We start from the raw sequence: 12,044 nt of genomic DNA on the forward strand, positions 1-12,044 counted from the left end.
TGAAGGTGCCCTTCCTGCAAAAGGCATGATCCTCAACTACTTCTCTTCAAATGGCTACTTAGCAGTACCAGATGGGTTTCTAGTAATTTTTCCAGCCCTTTGAAATAACATAGCCACATAAAAATACAATATGCTCTTTTCCATGAAGTTACACAGAGATTTTGGTATCATAGGTACCTCTTAATGTTATACAGGTAATGAGAAAATGAGCCCTGGCTGCAATGCCACATGTTCCTTTGTTCCTAATCAGCACTGACATTAGTGCTCAATTAAAAATGACACGTATAATCACATGAGTCTTTGCTCTGATTCCAACCCAGGATGGCTGGACCATAAGGGGACCTCCCTGAGTGATCAGATCAAAGCCCCTCTGTGGTGTGTTTTCTCAAAGCAAGGCAGAAACAAATTAATCATATCTATCTAATTTTAAATAGCATGGTTGAAGAACCACTGGGGAAAAGTCATAGCAGGGGCACGGAGAAAGCCAGCATCTAAACAGGTTCATGTCACAAAAGAGACAGGGTCTGATGCCTGGCAATATCTGTTTGCAGTTTTTTGCTTTAGAGGTTTTTTTCTCACAGAGATTTAAAGTTGAATTGGTGCTTTTCTTTTTTAATAAGAAATATAAAAAGCGCTTTTGGTCATGATGCACAGCACATTAAATACAATTACATCAATATATCTTTCCCTGCCTCTTTATGCAGTTTTAAAAAATTTTTTTTCTTCCCAGTCTCCTTTGGGGAGCTCTTAGGGAGCAACTTTTGCTAATAATTAATAATGGGAGGTTTCTCCTGAGGAAATCGTTCGGAATCGTTATGTTGCGCTAATAAATCGTCGTTTCAGAATTCTAATCAGCAAAATTTGGATTCCAAATGTTCGGCAATTACCGTGGCCCACTGAATCAGGATTGATTAATATGCAAATGTAACAGATTCTGTCCTGAGAAGTCAACATAAAGCAATGCATATATGTAAAACAGGATTCACGTGCTTGGGAACTTTGAGGAAAAACCAGATACTGAGATAATAAAAGCATATCTTTTGATGTGTGCATAAATTGGTTTCAAAGTTCAATTGCACTTTACTCCCTCATTAGTCTCTGTCATACCTGCTTCAAACAACTAGGCTCTTTCAACAATGTCATACAACTCTCATTCAAATCGTATCAATGCTTATCTGCCTGAAACACATCAAGAGCACAATGCCACTGTCATCCAAGGAGCTCTAACAGTGTACCATTGCTTAGTAAGGAACCCCTAGCAATGCTTAGGGAGAGATGGAAACAGAACAAACGGTACCTAGATCACAGGACAATGGCCACCTGCAAAAGCCCCAGAGGTTTAATGAACAGTGCAAACAAACTCAAGGGCAGGATGTCTAAAGTGGACAATCCTAGCCAGCTGAGGTCAGATCTCAGGCTCCCTTTTCTGAAAATTTCTATCTTTCTTTAGTTAAGAATAGTGTCTTTTCAGGACTATTCTTCTTTTTCTAGATTTCCACGTAATACAAATTGCAAACTTTAAAATTTTATTTCCAAACATCATCTCACGGAATCCAAAAGCAGATTACTATCAGTTCTTTGAGGGATGAATAAAGCATGCCAGGAGTTGCCAAATCCAGTTACACACTAAAAACACCCAGGGAGTTTATTGTGTTTGCTTATTTTGTTTGTTTGTATCAATGCTTAAGCCCCACCCACAGAGCTTCTGATTTAATTGGTGGATGGAGCACTGGCATCTGTATTTTAAAAGCTCCACATTTTGCTTACAGGTGGAGAGTACCACTTTTAAGGAAACAGACTCATTTACTCTCTGTTTCCCAGATGTGCCCAAGACTAGGATGAAGAGGGATGAGTTTCTCACCTCTGAAATAAAATAGCCAGTGCTAAAGTGAACCTCTACTCATGCACCCACCCATCCATCCACCCATGTATTTATTCAGCAAATATTAACTGAATACATACCGCGTATGAAGCTCCATTCTAGACACCTCTGCTGCAGCAGTGAGCCAAGTAGACAGGCTCCCGTCTCCAGAGAGCTCGCCATCTGGTGGGAAAGACAGAAAGTAAATGAGTCAATGAACAGATCAATGAATCAATCAGCCAAATCAACTTCAGGAAATGGAAAGTGCTGTGAACTAAATACAACAAGTCCATGAACACAGAGAACGTCCTGAATGTGGGGCTGCTTTGGAGAAGAACCGGGGAAGGCATCTTCGCAGGATGACATTGGAGCTGCACCTTGAATGATGAGTCGAGTCTATCAAGCAGAGGACTGAGAGAAATCTTCCAGGCTAGGCATACCACTGCAAGCTCCCAGAGATAAGGTCTGGCTTAGCATACGAGCGGGACAGCTTCAGGGGTCAGCGAGGCTCACGTCAGGCAGCAAAGGGGAATGTGGTAGAGACGGGACAAAGAAGCCGGAGGCCCACCGGGCAAAGTCTTTCCAGTTACGAGAAGGAGTCCGAATTTCGTTCCAACTTGTAATAGGAAACAGTTCGGGGTTGATCATCAGAATAGCTTTGAAAAGGTGTGGGAGAAAGAGATCATGAGAGGTGACTCCACGTTTATTTATCAGCAATTTAAAAAAAAATGAATGGTTATAATCTTAAGAGTTCGTGTGTGAGATTTAGGTTTTTTTGTTTTTGTTTTTGTTCTTTTTTTCCAGCATCATCAGAAAGTCTTTTTTTTTTTTTTTTTTTTTTGGCCTCTATGATCCCTTTAGCAGCTCTTTGTTAGACCAAAGCATATGAGGGAATCCCAAAACTTGCACCAAGTCATCAGCCCCATCTTCTGAGGTCCTAATATAACTGCTTCCAGACAGACTCTTCTGTCCCCACCCCACCCATTTTGCAATATGTTCCTTTTATATTTTAAGAGAATTAAAATGAGATATTTTCCATCCTGGGAATGGTCACAAGATGACTGAGAAGCAGGACGAGAGAAGAGCAGTCATCTCAGGGGAGAGAAAGTCACGCGGTGCTGTCAGTGCCCTCCCTGTGTCTCCATGCTGGACCCTTTCCACCCTCAGACAGCCCTGGGAGGATAGACTTTTTTTTAATCTTTACAGACTTTACAGACAATTCAACAGCTACTAAGGGTGGCTGCCATATTTGAGCCCAGAGCCTAGATTCTTTTTACTCCAAAATCAAGGCCATTAACCAGTTTACCACACTTTCACCTGCCAGTTGTTTCTGTCCATAGTTTGATACATGAAGTGCCTCCAGGAGAAGGTGGAGAGGAGAGTGCACCTCATAGACTTTGCTGCCCTCCATTCCCGGGGCCACAGGGATCACCTTAGTTCACAGAATCATGGAGCAGTTTGTGATGTACCTATAAGGGATCCTGGGACCCGCTGCCTCCCGTTCTACAAACAAGGAAACTGAGTCACACAGCTTGCTACAGGCAGAATCAAATCTAGACATCAAATCTCCTCACTCTTCATCTAGTGCTCTCTGTAACAGATCAGGCTGCCCTTGACTCTCCTGGAAAAGATCTATGCTTCAGCTCAGATTTGCCCTGACCCAAGGATTGCCAGTTCTATGACTGTCTGCTTGGTTCCTGATGCCTCAGTGGGACTCCTTAACATCCATGATCCTGCTCTTCCAAACAGATTAGGATTCTCCACAACCTGCACTCTACAAGGATCTGAGATGTTCCAGGGCTCCAGACTATCCCATGTTTAGCCATACAGAGTCAGGGGAATGATGCTAGTTAGTACTTATTTAATCTATTTATACCAGTCTTTTTCAGAGCCAGGCCTTCTTCACGTCATTATCCTCACCTGGAATGTCCTTCTCATTTCTTTTTCAGAGAGGACTACAAAGCAATCGTGTTACCCAGGCCTCTGCATTGTTTCATGTCATATTTTCCACAGGTTTTGGACAAAGGTAATTAGTAACTGCTGTAATATGATCCACCTTTCTCCGCCTGCATGAAACATGGTTATTCATTCACGTACCAAACCATCTGTTGAGAGCCTTTTGTTTGTCAAGTACAAGGTTAGGAACTGGGAATGTTAAGAGCCATTAAATTAACCAAGCCCTGAGGGAGCCAAAGTCCCCTAGAAAGATTAATAGATTAACAGATAATTACAAAGAATGAGCTAATCCTCTAAAAACCTCTTGAGGCCAGGTCTGCAGTTAGCTGAAGCCTAGAAATATTGAAATCTGTATATCATGTTGAGGTAATTTACACCGAATTCCTCTTCTGGGTTCTGATGATGCCCTCCTGTGTGACGTTATTTTATATGTCACTTACTTTTGCAACCTATCTAATAACAATTTGTGATGTCTTTGTATTATTTAGGTATTTTCATTTAACATGTCATATATTTATACTTCCTGTCTGAACTATAATCCTTGAGGAGAGGTCTTAAGCCATGTATGCATGTGTGTGTGCATATCCCCTAAAAGCAACTTCAAAACTAAATACTGTAAATGTTCAATATTTTTTAATGTTTTTATTTGAAAGTACGCTACATAATTTATCAAACTGTAAACTTAAAACATTTTTTTTCAGTAATGATCTCAAACACTTATGGTTCACAAATTTAATTTCCATCTTGCGGTAACTTCAATCTGGCTGATATTAATAGCTACACATTTTATTTTGTTTCTTTAAAAAGTGTATCTACAGTACATGATAAATCCATTAGTTAAACTGCATTATCTTAGGATTCTGTCTCTCTTATTCCTCATCACCAGTGTAGCTTAAAATGCAATCTCTGACCCTCTGCCAAAAGTGTCAATCACAATTTAGCAACCAAACTACAATCTGAATATAGGGGTAACAATAACTTTGTTGGAAAAGTCTGGTATACAAAAGCAATGTTGCAAGACAAAAAAAAAAATCTGCCTTATCTTGCTTATTCTAAAAAACTTACAAAATTTTGGCATTGAATCTTCCCCTTTCCCATGCCAAACTCTTCTAATCTTGGTTTTACTTGCCATTACATCTATGCCCTGAATGTTTGAAGCAATTGTTCACATGAGTCTACCAAGATAATCCTCCATAATCACTTTAGAAACAATCTATATCTGAGAAGACAGTGTCCCTCTTTTGTCCCTCAAACCCATGAAACCTATCTTCTCCCTCTGGATGGTTGAGGCTCTTTGTGGAAATATCAAGGAACAGAGACATCTATTGAGGATTTAAGCTTCCACTAGTAATAGTGTGACTCTAGCCCTATGTTAATTCATCAAGACAGTGACTAGCAGTGATATCATTCAGTGATACAGATAGGGAGAGACGTGCAAGATAGCACGTTCTTACGTTCTCCCGCCACACAAAGGTCATTCCAAAAGAAAAACAACAGACAGGCACTCTGCGCCCAAGAAGTTCTCCAACTCATGGACTAAATACATCCCTTTTTATCCAAAACCTTCATAGAGTATGTCTCTTGCTAGATGATCTAATGTTTTTAAGCCTTTTTTGCACCATTTACCATGTTATGAATCCACTGACTCCTCATGGATTGTATTTTCACTACCACCAATACACACACACACACACACACACACATTCACTTAAGCCTCAACCACGTTCTCCATTATTTTATTAATGACGGATCAATGTGATCTCCCTTGGCAACGCAGATTGCAGTGAGGGCAGGACAAAAACAAGAACTCTTCACGTATCTGAAGATGATTTACCTGGCTGACTATCCTTGGGATAAGAACAAGTTTTTAACTGTGTTCCACAAGCTCCTTCAGGATAGGGACCTGGTTGGTGCACCCTGTTTACTTTCAGACCTCTACCAAAATGACCCTTTCGTGCCTTGTGCCCTCTACACACATTAAGGAGAGTGTTATACAGGAGGAACTGTGCTGCTGTCTCGTTTCCTCTGCCTAAGAGGCCTTTCCTGTTTCTCCTTTAGATTAATCCCTTCTCTTCCATCAGCTCTCAGCTTAGATAGTGCCTCTGCTAACTCATACTCTGTAACCTCTTCAGGTGTTAAATGTCCCTGCTCTGAGGACCCAGAGCCTTGAGCACTTACTCCACCATAGTCCTTATTAACAAAACATAATTGTCTTTCTCCCTCACTGGACTGTGAACTAACTGGGATAAGAACTACATCTTATTTGTGTTTATAATCTCTAGTACTCAATTCTACTGGCCAATTTTAGGTGTTGAAGGAGCAAAATATCCAAAATCAAGATCTATGATTTACCAAAACAGCTCTAGATACAGAAAAGTTCATCAACTACTAATAAAAACACATGGAGGATTTTACTTAGGAACTACTTAGTCCTATTCGATAAATGTCTGAAAAGATTTCTTGATTTTCAATAAATAGGACATTAAAAGAAGGGAAAAAAGACTTTCAAAAACAGAAAACACTGGACTCAGCAGCAAGACATCAAGGCAATCTGTCCATAAAGAAGGAGGCAGAACAAAACCAATCCTAAACAAATAAATAAATACACAAAGACATTCCCCTCCAGCCCCAAGGAAAAAAATCACAAGGAATCCAAAAGAGGCAGACACCATACACAGAGTTAAGCAGTGCTGGGAAACTGACCATTGTGCATCAGTAGATTCTCAATCCATGAACCTACTACAGAAGAGTGTAGTAAATAATTGTCATAATTTGACAAAAATACAAAATAAAACCCTTATTAATAGTATTTATTTTTTAGCAATGGAAGGAAAATTCTGAGAAAACAGACATTTCTGCTCTATACATTTTAATGATGAAATTGACAGAAATTAATAACTTGCCCAAGGCCACTAAAACTCATCAACTGAAAGCTGAGACTTCTAGTTTTCTAATTCCAAACCTATATTCTTTCTTCTGCTTATATAAAATATAAGAAAACATGGAATCCTGATGTAAATTTTAGATACTTCTTCCACCAGGAATAGCAAAACATTATTTTAATGCTAATGAACAAATTAGGAACTACATAGAATAGTCACTTTAAGTGCAGCCAATTCATTAGTGGGCATTTCTTTATAAATTATATCATAAGACAGGCACATTTTTCACTTAACAGTGACCTCAACTGACATCACTTGTTTGTGTTAAAAATTATCTAATTGTGACGGAAAAGGGTGCTGGACTTTGGTTCAGTCCTATTCAGACTCTGTCCCTCACTTTAGGAGGGGTGGGGTAATTGTCTACTTTCCGGGACTTAAAGTCTCTCCCTTCTCCTGACTTCCAACATGACCACCTTTTGAAAATGACAGGATAGTGCAGGACACAGTATTGGCTTTATAGATGTACCATGTCAACACTTTTTGTGATTAAAATGAGGAGCTGAAACTAGATATTCCCTAGAGCTAGAGATTCAAAATGGGAAGACCACGTTGCATCTAATCAGCCACACTTATGAGAGCAAATTGCTGTTCTAAGCCGTGGCCATGAATCTGTAGAAATTCACTCACTTAAGAGGAACATTCTGAAAGTTTGTTGCAATAGTCTATGTAATATAATTTGGAGCTTCAAATACAACTTTTCATTGAAATATCACTAAAGGGTTAAGGAGGAAGTGGTATGAAACGAAATTTCCAACCATTTCAACTTCATTTTTGGCACTGCCTTCTGAACCTTGCATTTTATTTCTTTCCTATATTGAGTGACTTTTCAAGTGGTCCTGCTGTGAGCCAGTAGAATTACTAAGAGGTTTCTGATTTCATAGCTATTTTTTATTATATTTGGAAGCTAGTCTTAAGTAGAGCTAAAACTCCAGGGCCACTATTTTAGAGTAGTAAAGATTGACATCTAAATTATGATCTAAGGAGAGTACCAAGCCACAGCTTCATGGAATGTAGAAAGAAGCAAAAAAATGGATTTGTCTCTGGAAATGTTGTCTATTTGATGTCTCTGAGGAATTTTCGAGCATCTTAAATTCCAAATCTCAGCAATGAAATTATAACAGACATTTGGCTTACATCTATTACCCTTAGCTAATTTCTACTTACTCCTTAAATCTAGCTTGAAATGTCTCTCTCTTGTCCTGGAGAAAATATGCTGGCAAATGATTTAAGAATCTAAAGCAGACGGAAAAGGGATTATGGATGGTCAATGATAAGACATAACACAAAAACGATTTGTTGCAAAATGAAAAGAGAAAAGGCACTGGGCATTTTTTTGGATTTAATCCCTGGCTTCATTCACAGGATCAGAAATCTTACATTCTATTCAAATCTAAGTAAAATAGTACTCATCTGTTCTATTTTCTGTGTGACTAAAGCCCAGGGAAGTTGGGAGACATGCCTAAGGCCATTTACTAACTTAATGATAAGTTAGTATCATTCTCTGTGTCTGCAACAAGTTTCTTCCCACTCTTTCTTCTTATAGTTTCTTTTTATTTATCCTTCAGAATGGAATTTAAATAGTACCTCTTAGAATAGCCATCTATAACCACCACCATCCAATATGACACAGATACCCAAATTCTGTATTTTATAGCACCTTGCATGCTCATCTTAGAACTTATAAAACATAGTAATAGTTTGTTTATTCCTCAATTTAATCTAATAGACAAGTAATCCTACTGAAGGGACAAATAATGCCTTATCCAATATGACAAACCTAATACCTACCTTAATAAATAATACGTATTAAGTAACTAGAGAATGGTTGTTGCAGAAAGTGGCATAGCTAGAAATAAGACATGTAACTGCTAAGGCCGGGTATTTTAGGGGAATGAGGCTAAACTGATAATATGGAGCAATTACTCTAAAACTGAAGTAATAAACTGATGATGAGTTGGTGGCATCACATAGAGGGTTTTTTGGCCGTGTTAGAAGTTTTGTGTGGCTAACTGTGTTGCCAAAGAGCTATTCATCCTAAGACAATACCCATATTTAGTCTGAAAGAGAAAGACAGAAAGAAGTGACTTAAAAGTCTAAGATATCATGCTACTTTCATTGAGCACTGGGGGAAGAGGAAAAAGACACAGAGACTCACTCCCAGCTGGCTGAAATTGGACTGAAAAAGTAACAAAGCAAGAAAGCAAATGCCTTCCCACCATCACGACCCAAAGTAGTTGTTTAGATTAGCACTTCCCACTTGACTCTCTTAGTTTTTGAAGACAGTTAGTGATAGAACATTGCCTTGAAATCTACATATATCAAAATTGACTCAAAACACATGATATAAACACTGTAGGACCCTGTGTTGTATTCTGGTTATTTCCATATAGAGTATCAGCCCTTAATTTGCCGTTGTTATTACCAACATCATTAACAAGGAAGGAGTGGAGACACAGAATTCCAAGGATATATCAAGGTATAAACACAAATGCATTAGAGAGTACCCCAGATTGTATAAAAATGAGGTTATAAATAAGACTGCACTGCCTACAGCTTGTTCTGAAGAGGTGCTGAGAAGGCTAAAATGAGAGCAGGAGGGAGCACCTACATCATCAGGACACCTCACAGAGATTCAAATTCACAACTGCTGATTCCCAGCCAGCTGTTCCTCCACAGTGCCCCGCTAACTGGCATCTTCAAGTGCCGGTGCTACCTTGTAATAGTGTTGTGGGTACGTGCGAAGTCGGGGAACAAGAGTGGGAGAGTCTAGAACGACCAGTGACTTCCCTGGCCACAAATCCCACCAATTCAATAGCATTTACACTACATAAAATGTATGGAAACTCCCTAAGCCTAACATACTATAACCTGCACACTTTATCTCATGTCATCCTGCAGACAGTCTGGGGAGACTGGTTATTATCATCTCTATTTTACAAGGACGCCTATCTCCCAGGCAGGTTAAATGGACTTACTGACTTCACAGAACTAACACGGAACAAAGACGGGATTGAAAACCAGGTTTCCACCTTCAAAGCCTTGTGATACCAGCCCTGATGCCACCGTTCCTGGCCTCCTCCTGTTTGCCCTCCCTCCTGCTTGCCTCTTGCAGCGTGACTGTCTTAGGAAATGATAGGGCTCTGAGGGACACAGAATTGTCTTGATTAACAGGGTGAACACACAGAGTTGTGGGACTAATAGTTTTTGTTGGAGATGGTGTGGGGGCAGCTAGGCTATTGCCACGTTCAGTCTAATTAGAAAATACAATGTCTTCAAGGCTATGCTGCCTTGGTGGCAAAAACGGCTCTGTGTTTCCAATATTTCTTAACTTACTATTGAATTAGACATGGAGAAATAATGTTCTTCCACTCTTCCCCAACTCAGGTGTCACGGGACACACACACACACACACACACGCAACTCACCATTCATGTTCGGGGTCATGTTTGGTGTGTATTCTTTTGCCAGGTCCAATCTTTAGGCAATGACAGTATTATTGTCCAGGTGCTTTTGCTAACGTTAGGTATTGGGACAAAGAACTGAAATTGTCTTCATTAAAGAAGCTTCATTTACATATTGCTTCATAGTTCCTCTTAATGCTAATTTATTACTAATTTTGGAGACACTTTTTATTTCTACAGGAGGCTAGCCTGGCCGGCCATTCATCCTTGCCTGGAATATTATAGACTTTTGTCTTTGCCCCTACATAATTGTTAATGCTCATCAGTCCTAAAACTTTTCACTCTCGAAAGTTTCCTGGTTTTGTCTTCCTAAATCCTAAATACCCAGTACTCTAATGATTGTTAAGCATACCATTGCATTGTTACAGTGTTACTTAATATTGAGTTAAGTAAACTAAATATTGACCTTGATTAAAGTAGAGACATAATGCAGAGATGAGAATGGTTTCAGAGACAAATACATTCTTTTCTAAGTACCTCTCTGCTCATGAAGGACAAAATAGTATCCTTCAAGTTGCAAGTTCTCTTTTTTCCAAATCAGCCTGTTAGCAGTATCTCCCTATGTTTCTATGATCTCAATTGTAATATACACTCTTACCCTCTTACTCCATGTATAATATGGATTATAGCTTTATCCTCTAAGCCTATTATTTGGCAATGTGGCTTGTTATGCATTCAGAAATATTTGGAATATAAAAATTAAACAAAATAAGCATGTGGATATCAAATGACTACATGTAAAAATGTCTTTGGCACTTTTTTTGCAATTAAAATACTTCTAAATATACCTAACACACTTCTACGTCCAATTAAAAAAAATGTAATTGGTAAAATTTTACTTTATTTTCTATAAATAGGTATTCATTTAGTTTTTACCCTGAGGGTGTACAATTACAACTGGTTTTTATATATTGTCATAGTTCATAAAATATGCCCTTTCATTTAACATATTAGAGCTTTAACAAAACAGAGTTTAAAAATAAACTGATCCATTTTTGTCATTTTTTTTGAACTATTTTTTTCTTAAACAATATTGCTCCAATCATACACAGACATTTCTGCTGTCAGTATGGAACTTCCATTTTAACTGAGAGTTAATCTCTTTGTGTTGGTTAAAATGTCCTTTTATTCCTGAAACCTCAGCAAAATGATCTGAAAGCAGAGATGTGGAAATGGGCTTATAAACTGTAAAATCTCTGCCACAATCTATCAGTTAAACAGTTTATTATTTTATAATGAAAAGACACTATCACTAATAGGTCAAACATTCTCTCATCCTCTTGTTATTTTCTTTCTTTCTTTTTTTTTTTTTGATGGTAAATACAGTGTTGTTATCTTTAGACAGGATGACAGCTTCAGGCAAGAGATACAACCCCAGGGACTAGCACTTTAATTTAAAAAGCCAAGAGGAGAAAACACAAGAGGAAATCAGACAAGGCAAGGCTGGAAACAAAAGCTGCATTTATTTCACAATCAAAAGGTGGACAAGGAGCCCCTGCTAATCTCAAACCGACTCCAGAGGTTGTACTTTTAATAGCAAAAACAGGGAATAGGAACAAATGACAGAAACCTCTTTAGTGAGGAGCTGAGGACATCAGTGTAAGACGATACCCAGGAGATTACTTTCTCGAACAGATATGTAAGGGAGAGGCATAGAGTTTTCTGACACTCTGAGTGTAAGAAATTACTTTCTCTTACTTTAAGAGAAGGTGTTTTTATAAAGGAAAGACAATAGTATGCCTTCCATTCCTCTGTCAATAAGCAAGCATTTCTGAGCTAAACACAGAAGGAAGGCAGTGAGATACAAAGACAAAAAATAACATT

Source organism: Vicugna pacos, chromosome 9 (genome assembly GCF_048564905.1).
Source record: "Vicugna pacos chromosome 9, VicPac4, whole genome shotgun sequence".
Lineage (NCBI taxonomy): Eukaryota > Metazoa > Chordata > Mammalia > Artiodactyla > Camelidae > Vicugna > Vicugna pacos.